Source organism: Melospiza georgiana, chromosome 8 (genome assembly GCF_028018845.1).
Source record: "Melospiza georgiana isolate bMelGeo1 chromosome 8, bMelGeo1.pri, whole genome shotgun sequence".
Lineage (NCBI taxonomy): Eukaryota > Metazoa > Chordata > Aves > Passeriformes > Passerellidae > Melospiza > Melospiza georgiana.
Window position 1 is genome coordinate 37,369,715 of NC_080437.1, and position 11,439 is coordinate 37,381,153.

The window sequence follows — 11,439 nt, forward strand, 5'->3', positions numbered from 1 at the left end:
GCCCCACCGGTAGCTGTGCTCCCACCGGCTACCCCGGAGGCGGCGGCGCCCCCCCACTCGCCGCGTCGGGCCCCTCCCGCCGGGCGGGGTCCCGGTGCGGAGACCGCGGGCGCCTCATCGAACAGCGGGGCAATGACCGCGGGGCCCCGGCGGCTGCGCTGCCCCGCAGCACTGAGCGGTAACGCCCGCCCCGATCGCTGCTCTTTCGGGTAATCGGCTCCGTCTTCAGCTGCTCAGCGACCGTTCCCTCGCGTTAGAGCTCAACGTTTTTAAACCTGTTGTAAAAAATTATCTTAAGCCCTGGGAATAACTGTTTAGCTCAACTTCGTTGACTATTCTGAAACCCGCTGGCGTCGCAAAGCCTTCCTTCCTTCCTTCCTTCCTTCCTTCCTTCCTTCCTTCCTTCCTTCCTTCCTTCCTTCCTTCCTTCCTTCCTTCCTTCCTTCCGACCCGACGTAGGGGTAGAGCCCTTGGTCTTTAAAGGGAGAAAAACTGTGGTTGGATCATCGCGGAACCAAGCTCGTTCGAATAAATAAAATGACCAGAGATATTCCTAATCGAAAGCACAATTCACTGACAAGAAAAGAAGAATTCGGATTTGAGGCTTATACAGAAAATAATTCCGGAAACTGGGTTTACAGCATGTTTTCCGCCTTGCAGCTGCTTTCTCCTACGGGTTTGATACATTGTTATCCAAGGAAAACATAAACCACAACAAGCGGGGAACTAAATATTTTCAAAGTGTTCATAAAGTAAACACGAATCAACTTGATTATATCAGAACAATTACTAAAAGCGTGGTCCTTGGGATGTGGTCATGTCTGTCGTCAGAATCGTTTGCAGGTGAACAGGATTTCGTTTAACCTCTAACAAGACCGTAGTGGCAATGTAGGTCAACTTTGTGAAGTAATGGGCTCGTCCATGGTCTTTGTTTTCAATGGCTGGAGTTAGGGGATGTAACAGTCCCTGCGTCTCGTTTTGTGCATCCTTGTAAAAAGCTTTACGTGCAAACGTGAGATTTAAAACGACGCTGCGCTAAAGAAGGTTTAATAAATGACTTCGTTGCTTTTCCCCCTGTCCATTGCACACATTGGCAGCGGCGGGAGCAGTCACGGCGTACCGGGCTTTGTGAGGAGAGCCTCATCAGCTCCGTGCGGGCTCGTTCCCGCGACGCCCGCGTGCGTTGGGAAGGGGCTGGCGATGCCACCTGCTCCCTGCGCCTCCGCGCGGCCCCGGCTCTCGGCGGCGCTGGGAGCTGCTCCAGGTGGCCGCAGACGGGGCTGATGGGCCCTTCCGGAGAGTCGTGGCTTCGGCCGGGGATCGGGGACCGCCCGTCCCGGGCAGCAGGTGCGGGCGCGCCGCCAGCCCGCGGCTCGGCTCGGGCTCTGCCGGCCCGCGTCTCTCCGGGGCGCAGGCCGCCGGGTTTGCTCGCGTCCCGCCGCTCTGCCTGCCCCAGCGCGGTGCTGGGGGCCGGCAGCGCCTCTGCCCGCCGAGCCCGCAGATCTTGCGGCTCTGAGTGCCGACCCCGCGGCGCTGGGCGGCTCGGCTCGGCTCGGCTAACGAGAGGGGCACCTTCGGCTGAGGGAGACACGGGCAGCCGGCAGCCGCTGCCGCGCCGAGACGCCGCTTTCTTGCGTGGGACCGATGGAGCAAGGTAAGCGTGGGGCCTCCGCCATCCACGCTGCGCCCGGGCGAGGCCGACCCCCGTCCGCCCCTGACGGGTACGCTCGCCGCCGGGCTGCCGTGCCGCCGCGTCCTCCCGCGCCGCTGCCGCCTGCTCCCCGGGACATCCGAGAGTGTCCGTGCCCGTGTCCGTGTCCGTGTCTCGCCGCCGCCAGGAGCGCGCAAAACTCGCGGCCTCCAGACCGCGGTGGACGGTGGCCCTGCAGGGGGCTGCCACCTCGGGACCCTCGCCCATCGGCGTACGGGTCCCGGGGGCAGAGCCAAAGCCTCCCGCTCCATCTAAAGCCGCCCTCGGAGTCCTGTAGCCAGTTTGTGTGTTATCAGCGACACTTGTTGCATATTAGTGGTGCGTTTGTCCATTTCACTGACTTTCCTGAAATCTCATACCCTCGTTTTTCCACGTGGAAATATGTGAGGTTTATTTCTGTAGACCCCGTGGAGTGATAAATCTACTTTTGCGCCTGTTCTTCCGATGAGGTGTGGCGCCGAAAGAGGACACCACGGGCAGGCATCCCTTGGTGTCTCCGCTCCCCACTCGCGGGCTGCCCGCGAATCCTCTTTCCGCCCCGCCGCTTCCTCTCCCCGGTGCTGTTGGGTCCCAGGCTCCGCCAGGCTGCTCCGGGGCCAAGGACTCCCCCTTAAGCAAACCCCGCTCCGGGTGCAAAGCTCGTTCCCCTCGGAGACGTCGCAGTGGCCGGGCAGTCATCGGGGAGGCTGCACCGGCCGCTACGCGCGCCCTGGCCCCGGCCCAGGCCCCGGCCAGCTGACCGCTCGCCCCCGGGCTCGGCGCAGCGCCCGCAGTGACGCCCGGCAGCCGCTCGGGGTGGTGGTCCCGGTAAAATAAGTCGGGCATACGGTTCCGAACAGTCAGCGGCTCATCGGCTGCCGGAGCCCTCGCTCTCTCCGGTGCTTCCTGTGGCCGAGCAGAAGTTACTGATGGAGGGCTTACCCGAGCAGATATAAACCAGCTCGAGGCATTTGTGACGGCCAGCGCGGGCGCGTTCCCGGGTTAGTCCGGCTGCGCTGCAGCTCGTCCCGTCGGGTGGACACGCCACCGGCACCGCTCGTGTCGCCGCTTTCGGAACGTTCATTTCGGCGGAGGAGAGCAGGGCCGGGCCCCGGGCAGCGCGGTCACCGGTGCGGGCCCCCGCTCGCTGCCCCGCGCCCGGCCTCCGCCGCCGCCCCGCCGGCGCCCCCTGCCGGCACCGGGCCGCTGCACCGAGCGGGCCCGGTCCCGTTCCCCCCGCCGGACCCCGCCTCGTTTCCCCCCGCCGGGCCCGGTCCCGTTCCCCCCGCCGGTCCCGGTCCCGTTTCCCCCCGCCGGTCCCGGTCCCGTTTCCCCCCGCCGGACCCCGCCTCGTTTCCCCCCGCCGGGCCCGGTCCCGTTCCCCCCGCCGGTCCCGGTCCCGTTATCCCCGCCAGTCCCGTTATCCCCGCCGGTCCCGTTCCCCGCCGGGCCCGGTCCCGTTTCTCCCCGCCGGGCCCGGTCTCGTTCCCCCCGCCGGTCCCGTTTCCCCGCCGGTCCCGTTATCCCCGCCGGTCCCGTTATCCCCGCCGGTCCCGTTCCCCGCCGGGCCCGGTCTCGTTCCCCCCGCCGGTCCCGTTTCTCCCCGCCGGGCCCGGTCTCGTTCCCCCCGCCGGTCCCGTTTCCCCGCCGGGCCCGGTCCCGTTTCCCTCCGGGCCCGCTGCCGCCGCCGCTCTCCGTGCCGGGTGTGTTGTGGCGGGGCGGGCCGGGGTGAGGCTCCCGGACCGGCACCGGCGCCGGGGCTCGGGGAGCTCGCGCGGGGGCTGCGGCGCTGTCCCGGGGTCCCGGCGCAGCCCCGGGGCCGTGGCGGTGATGCTCTCTGCCTGTGTTCCTGGCACTGGCGCTCGGCTGGTTACGGGCAGGGCACAGCACGAATTCCCGCCGTCTGATGTTAACGATCGTGTTGCTGTGCCCGACATCAGTAACATTTCTTAGAAATGACGTAGAAACAAAACTGACATCGGTGACATCAAATTGGTCTGGGACTTACGCATTCCAGCATACGAAAAGAGGAGTATTGCAGGAAGTGAACCAGAATTAAATTCTACTGTATAAATAGCGTCAGAAAAGTTTTGTTTAATCTGCTTTTTTGGTGGGTTTTTTGTGTTTGGTTTTTTGTTTTTGTTTTTGTTGTTATGCATACAGCCAGTGTGCCTTTTCTTGTCGTTTCTGTGCAGCTGAAAATGTCCGAGAGCTTGTGGACTAGAAGAAAATAAGTCACTAATAGATCCCCCCTCTGTATTATATATTATTCCAAAGTGCAGCTGTAAAGTCCATGTAGAAACAGAATGATTTAGGAAGCCAGAGCTCAGAGCAGCTCGCCTCTTCCTTTCCTGAGTTACTCTGCAGCCAATGGAGGTGCCAGGAGGAGCAAGGGAAATTTTACTGTTGCACGGAGTTACATAGAGCAATAGTAGGAACAAGAGGAAAATCCATGTACTGGGCCTGTGATGATGCTCTCTGCCTGTGTTCCTGGCAGTATGGATGCTTATCTAAAAGACATCCTTGTGTTTAAAAATAGGGAGTATTTTTGCCTAATAATGTAGTCATTAGAAAACAAAGTCATTTTAGACTAAATTATCTCTGTTGAAACATCTACATGGGATGATGTATGTTCTGAGAAAGGCCATATTTAATATTTTCCATTGTGATCCTTGGTACGAAGGGTAGGAATCTGCTAATGGTGCAGAGCTGAGTGTTCATAGTCTAGAGCAGGAGCAAGAGAAACTGGGTGACCTTGAGAACAGTGTGACAGAAATGTGAAGAAATGTAAAAATTCTATTTCTAACTGATGTCTTCCTGGGAAGCCAGTTAACTTCAGCTACCAAGCACAAAGATGAGATGGCTTTTTAGTGCTTTCTAGAAAGAACAAAAACAAAAGGCTCAGTATGTTTTGTATCTTGTGACTCCCTAAGGTTTTAATCTCTTTAGTGGGGTGGAGGGAAAGCTATATGTATAGATCATTTCAAAATAACTTATTCCTGCTGAAGACTAGAGTGAGATTTTAGAAGTATTATGAGGAAGTTTTCAGTGCCTCTGTGTGAATTGGTATACTTTGGATTTTAAGCCACAAGTTTTGAAGCTCTGGCAAACATGAATTAGGTTTAAGGAAAGCTTCTGATGCTATAATCACCAATCATTACTGTAAATATTGATGGAAAGTAGCATGAATATAGTTTTATACATATTTTTAGGGCAAAAAATGAAACAGTATTTTTGTAGGTGAAACTTCTGAGATATTTAAGATAAGCAGTTATTAGCATTAGTTTTGTTCTCTGTTGTGTATCTAGACAGGCACACTTAACAACCATATGGTGGGCAGGGTGGGGATGGATTTTTGGCTTAACGTCCTTACCAAAATGTAGGGCTTTTCTTACCCTAGTTGATCTAGCAGTCAGTTTATGGTGGACTGAATTTTTGGTGCAGTTTTCAGCAGATCACTGGTATTACTGAGATTCCCAGGACTTTGATTTTTTTACCCCTCTTTCTGGGGAAACCCTGGTTTACCTGTGCCTTCTCTTCTGCCAGTGGCTTAGATGGTTGTTAGTATTAAGAGCATTAAGCTTTTAGATTGTGTTAAACTTAGTGTCCACCCACCAACCCTTTCCCACTTCCCTTGTTCCTCCAATGGTGTCCTGCTTGTCTCCACTCTAATAGTTTGTCCTTTTAATGAGACAAGGCTACAAATTATTCTTTCTAAGTAAGATAAGCCCTTGTGAGCTCTATTTTATCTAACCGAGACTGGGAAGTCATTTGCCCTTATTTGTATTAAACAGATGTATATACTTTACCGCAAGTCATTAGTGCTATAAAGAGACTGCCTTCCTATTGATGGCCTGGATGGGGGAACTCGGAAGTTGCCAACAAATAAAGAGTGTGCTTACAAGCACTATTGATTCTCTGTGAGCCACAGAGAATTGTTTTGTTAGTAAAACTCTTCCTGAATATGTGAGAATAAGAAAAAAGACAAGGATTACTGAAAGCAGAGAGGACTGGGGTACGACTTGGGATGAGAACCTTATGTTGTTTTTCTTTGAAGGGTACAGTCTGTAAAGACAGGTGACCAAAATGTGACAGCAATTTTTCTGGCCATCCTCAGCAATCTCAAAGGCAACCCTTAGAAAACTGAAGGGCTAGCACAGCACTTCATATGGCACATGATTTCAGAGTGATCAGAGAGTTCCCCAAATCATCATGAAAGAAAATGAAAGTATCATTTGTGTAGGAAATGAAAGACTGGTGCGATTCAAATTCCTTTTGTCCTGTCTGGGTTTAGCAACAGTTTGAAAATGCTTCTCTGAGCTGTTTGGGGAATATTTCAACATATGCTGTTGGGTAACTATTAGGAGCCAATTCAGGAGCAAGTAAGAAGAGGAGCAGTGTGGTTCTGAGCTGTAGGACAGCAGAGTCCATTTACTGGAAGCTGGAAAACCTGTGGATTACTCAAATTTATGATGCTTGCACTGTCTTGTGTGTTCTTCCATATTCACAGAGCTTGCTAGAAATAAATATTATATACATAGCTGTTTTCCAAGACAGATAACAGGACAGAACTGGATGGACAGCAGGATAAAGCTACAGCACAGTGGTGTTCTCTGTGGAGCCATGTTCAGTGGTAGGATTTCCATCATCTTCAGTGCACATATTCTAGGATGTAATTTATATTTTTAAGCTCACAGGCTATTCCTTTAAGAGTATCTCAAAAGAATAACAAATTAAATTATTTGACAAATCTTTTAAATGTGGTAAGTTAGAAGATTCTCCTGGTGATGTCCTGATCTTGCTCACTTTTTTTGAAGAAGACGTAAAACAGTGATAAATGATGGGCATACATCAAGCATTTAGTTATACAAGACAAAATATTGGAATTACCCTGACTGTGGAGCAGTTGATCAGCTAAATAATATCCAATTTTTATTGTTACTCTTAGTAACAACAAAAAAGTATTATTAGACCGATGCACATTAAAGATATACTGTGTATTCAGGAAGCTGATTTCTTCAGACTAAAATTACTATGAATTCAGAATATTCTGTATGACTAATATTTCTTCAGACTAAAAGGACAGTATGAATTCAGAAAGTTTCAGGTTATATTACAAATGCATCATATACTGCGTTCTTTATGCAATTTTCCTCATCATTAAGACATGCACGAATATATCTAAGAAAATTCTATGGTATCTGTGGGGGGTTTGGTTGGTTGATTGATTGATTGTGGTTTGGACTCTGTTTTGGTTTATAAACACGTACCTCATATTTTGTTCCAAAAAGCTCTTACAGAATTCATTATGTCTTCTCTTAGGTTTTACCTTCTTTTTTAGATGTCTTTCCCTCTATTGTTTTTTTGTTCTTACATTCAGTTAAGATGTTATTTAAGGGTTTTCTGGAGATTTGTTACAGGTATTCCACTGTATTTAAAAATTAAAGAATGCTTTTTAAATATCAGGGGTTGTCAAAACACTCAAGAAAATAACCTTTCTTGGGAACAAAACTGCTTATGCCATGATTTGCCTTCCATATTCACCCAGTCTGCTAGAATTAGTATTATTTAGAGCTGTCTCTCTAGGGAAGAACAGTAGGACAGAATTGAATTTACACCACCTGAGGGCACTGTAATACTATTTACTTTAATTTACAGGACAGCTATTAAAGAGTAGTGTTTGAAACAGTCCCAATTTCTCTTCCTCTTATGATTACTATCAACTTCTAGGACAAGCATACCACTGAAATGAATCAATATCATTAATAAAGAAAAGACGTGTTGTTGAAGGCAGGTATCTTGGAAAGAAGGTAAACCTTTTCTCATGTCATTAACATTTTTTCCTTGTACCCACTTGTAGAATGATGGTAATTTGAAATACAATGCTATTATTATTTTAAATTATGTGTTACTGGTGTGGCAGTGATTGCTGTATAAAATGGTGGAATCGGTTGGATTTAGGTTGGAAAAGACTTGCAAGATCAGGGAGTCCCAATGCTAATTTGGACTGCAGGTCCAAGCACCCCTGCATTCTCCACTGAGCTGCACTCCTGGGCTGCACTTGTGGCTGTTTCCATTTGCTGCCTCTTGTCTGGGTGCAGAAAAGTGCGGAGCTGAAGTGAAAGCACCCAATGATTTTGCTGTGTCCATGTACTTACACTGCTTATTCCACCTAGCTAGAATCATGGAGTCCCTGACTGGTTTGGGTTGGAAGGGATCTCAAAGATCACCCAGTCCCAATGGCAGGGAGTGCCATGGGCAGGGACACCTTCCACTAGACAGAGGTTTATTTGAGAATATTAAAAAGTGAGAAATAGGAGCAGTAAAAACTCCCTACATGGACACTCGTGGTGTGGCTCATTTTCTCTGTCTTGCCAAGCTGACGTTCTCTTTCAGCGCTCTCTAAGCTGCCATCTCTCTCTTTTCTTTATTCTTTACTGTTTTTCTATCTGGTCTCCATTAATTTGATTTCACCATCTCGTTATTTTCCGTGCTGGTGCAGGAAGAGGGTCTCGAGTGCAGTTTAGATAGGAAGGCCCCTGTGCAGGTCAGGATGTGCTTGCAGAGGTCGCAGCTTTTAGCACTGCTCACTCCTCCCTTCTGGCAAGGCAGAGGCTGAACCCTCCCAGTCTACATTCCCTTGAAATCACATCCTGGAGCCTTTTTGTTCCCTTTATACAACGTGAAACACAGTGAAACCTCCATGTCAGAAACTAGATAGTATTTAGAATTTTGTTAGAATGATAACCAAGTGTGTGTCCACCAGAAAAATGCCTCAAAACTGTACTTTTTCAGTTTGGTCATTTCACCAATCTAGGAGTACATTCAGGATTAGTTCTGTAGATAATATATTCTATAATGACCAATTTGACAGACGTAAATAATACTTTTAATTTATGTATGCTAATTGGATTAACAAGGGAAAAATGTTTGTTTTGCAGTTGAGGACAGAAGTGAATGAGCTCAACTGTGCTTTGCATAACAGGATTTCTTAGAACACATAGTACAAAACAGAAAGTTGTGTCAGATAATGTAGTTTAAAAATACACTGGAATAACTCATTGAGAAATTGTCCCATATTAAAGAAAAATGAAAGTTAAAAAAGGATTTAAAATCTTCATTTAAAGGCAACTCTACCTTTAAAAGGCATGGTATGTACCCTGTATTGGAGACAGATATATATAGATATATGGTTATTTAAGAGATCTTAGCTCTTCCAATAAAGCAATTCCAATAAAACAGAAAAAGACAAGGACATCCTCTGTAAGTAGTCCTGTTGGTTTGTATGTCTTAACTTGTCTTTATAGATACTTCAGTATCTTGAAGCAGTGAGATTTTCCTTCCTTGAAATCTCATCAGTCCAATACATTACTATATTACATTAAGGTCATCAATATCAAATATGCTTGAAATGTATTCCTGAAATCTGACCAGGAAGTTAGTTTTTGCTCTAGTGAGAGACTGAATTACTCTGGAGAGTATACGTGCTGTGTTTCACAGCAAGTGTTTATGAATGAAGCAGATGTTTAGGCAGTTTTATTTCTAACAGATTTTTTTTTATATGTGATATTAGCAAACACTTTCTAGTGATGTTCTATCAGCATGGAATGTAACATTTTTTCCATATGTGCACTCTGTATGTGGAATCACGAGGCTTTACTTTCACAAATTCTAATGTGACTTTCTATCCTCTCACATGCCAAATGACCAATGCATCTTTTTTTACTTTCTGGCATTAATTTTTGCTCATTTGACATCCAATTTGCCAAATGAATTATGACAGTAATCCTTTCTTCTGTGCTGTTGCTTCACTTTATTCCACACTATGTATTCAGGTTTTCTGAGGTCTTTCTTGTCCCCCAGTGCCCCTTGTTTGGGTAATGAAAGACAGGATTTTTTTACACTGATTAAAATAATTTTGAATGGTTTAACATTCATTTTAGCTCAGATAATCTGAATTGCAAAATTTAAATGTATCTTGTAACCACTTATGCAGAATGTAAGGACTTTCAGTGACAGAATTTAATGGCATTTGGATCAGTATAACCCTTCATTTATCGGACTGCAAGATATGCAAACTTTTTATTTAGGGCTGCAATAGATACTCTGGTTTAAAAAATTAACCCTGAACAATCTGAAGCATACAGGGACATAAATCTGTGACATTTGAGCTAGGAATAAGAGAGTCACTGAACTGAGAAGTGATTGCTGTTTGTTCATGGAGCTTTGTACATGGTGAAGTGACGTATGGCTTGGTTTATACAGGACCTAAAACTCTCTTAGAGTAGTATCTCAGAACATTTTACTTTCTTCCCATAAATTCTCAACAATAAATGTTCCATTTCAGTACAAATACAAAAATAAAATTTATTTGGTAAAACCTAATTCAGATGGGCAAGAAAGCAGATAAAAGATGTTATGCCATCAGCAAAATCCGATCACAGGCAATTATGAACTCCATTGACACTGGAGGAAAGAAATGTGGATGATAACTTCTGGTGCATCTCAAAAGGAAGTACTCTTCGATGTTCATTAAAGCACCTGCAAGTGTATTCAGTTTGCAGAAATGGAACTTATGTTCAGATCAGCCCTACTTGGGGAAACCATCTGCAGAGATACTGAAAGTAATTATTTACTGAGAGGGCAGAAGAAATAAAAAAGCCCCTTTAATTTTTCAAATTTCAGATTGGTTTTTTCAAAGAGAGCAGAAAGAGATATGAATATTTTATGTAGGATCTTGAATACTCTTAATAATGTCCAAAATTGCTATTTAGAGCAGAAGCACATATTAAGTCATGCAGGATCAAGGGAGGGTCAGCTCTTAAAATCCATATTTGCAATTAACTTTCAGTAATGCCTCAATTCTTACTCTTCTGTTAAATTCCATCAATTTAATCAGAGGTTGGATGACATGTTAGGCAACAAACGGACAAATTCTGCCAGCAAAATGAAACAGCACACACAGGTCTTCCTGTCAGCAATGTGCAGTCATGTCTTTTCACCAGCTACCTGCCTGGGCTGCAGGAATTGCGTTGGGTAAAGATAAATTCAGTTGCTGGTATGAAGCAAAAAACTTTGCTGCTTTTGTTTCTGTTGATACTGAATTTCAGTTTTAGTATTGTAATTATATTTAGAAGGCTTTCAGAAAATTTTTCAATCACCAGCTGATCTAAGAAAACAAGACTACTCAGAAGCTGAGCTAAAAGTAATGCATTTTGGGGCTAGAAATTAGCAGCAGAACTTCACTGAACATGACATGTATATAATGAGACCCCATGTGTATTGCACATATCACTACAGCCAGATGCAGGTTATCTTTACAACAGTCATCATAAAGGCCTCTGAGCAAGTGAAATATTTAGGACATTTATTTTCATTCATTGATTATCTGAGATTGTTAGATTGATTAAGAAAAAAATAACTGCTTTGCAAAGAGACAGTGGGATCTAATCTTGTGCAGCTGGAGGGAAGATGTCCCTAGGTCTGGTTTTGCTCCCTGTTGGTTCCATGTGTGGCCTTATCTGTTGGTTTCTGAAGGTTTGTAGAGAAAAGTTCATCCATGGAGAATTCTTTGGGAACCACCCGATGAAAAGGGTCAGTACAATGTCAAACATCCCATTATTTTGATCTCAACCCTTACAGTCGGGGTTCCCAAATTCCTGTAAGCTCTCTGGCTCACCAAGGACAACTCCCTCTCACCAGGCAGCCTTTCTTCTTAAAGTGATGGAAGTGTGGGAGGCTCCAAGCAG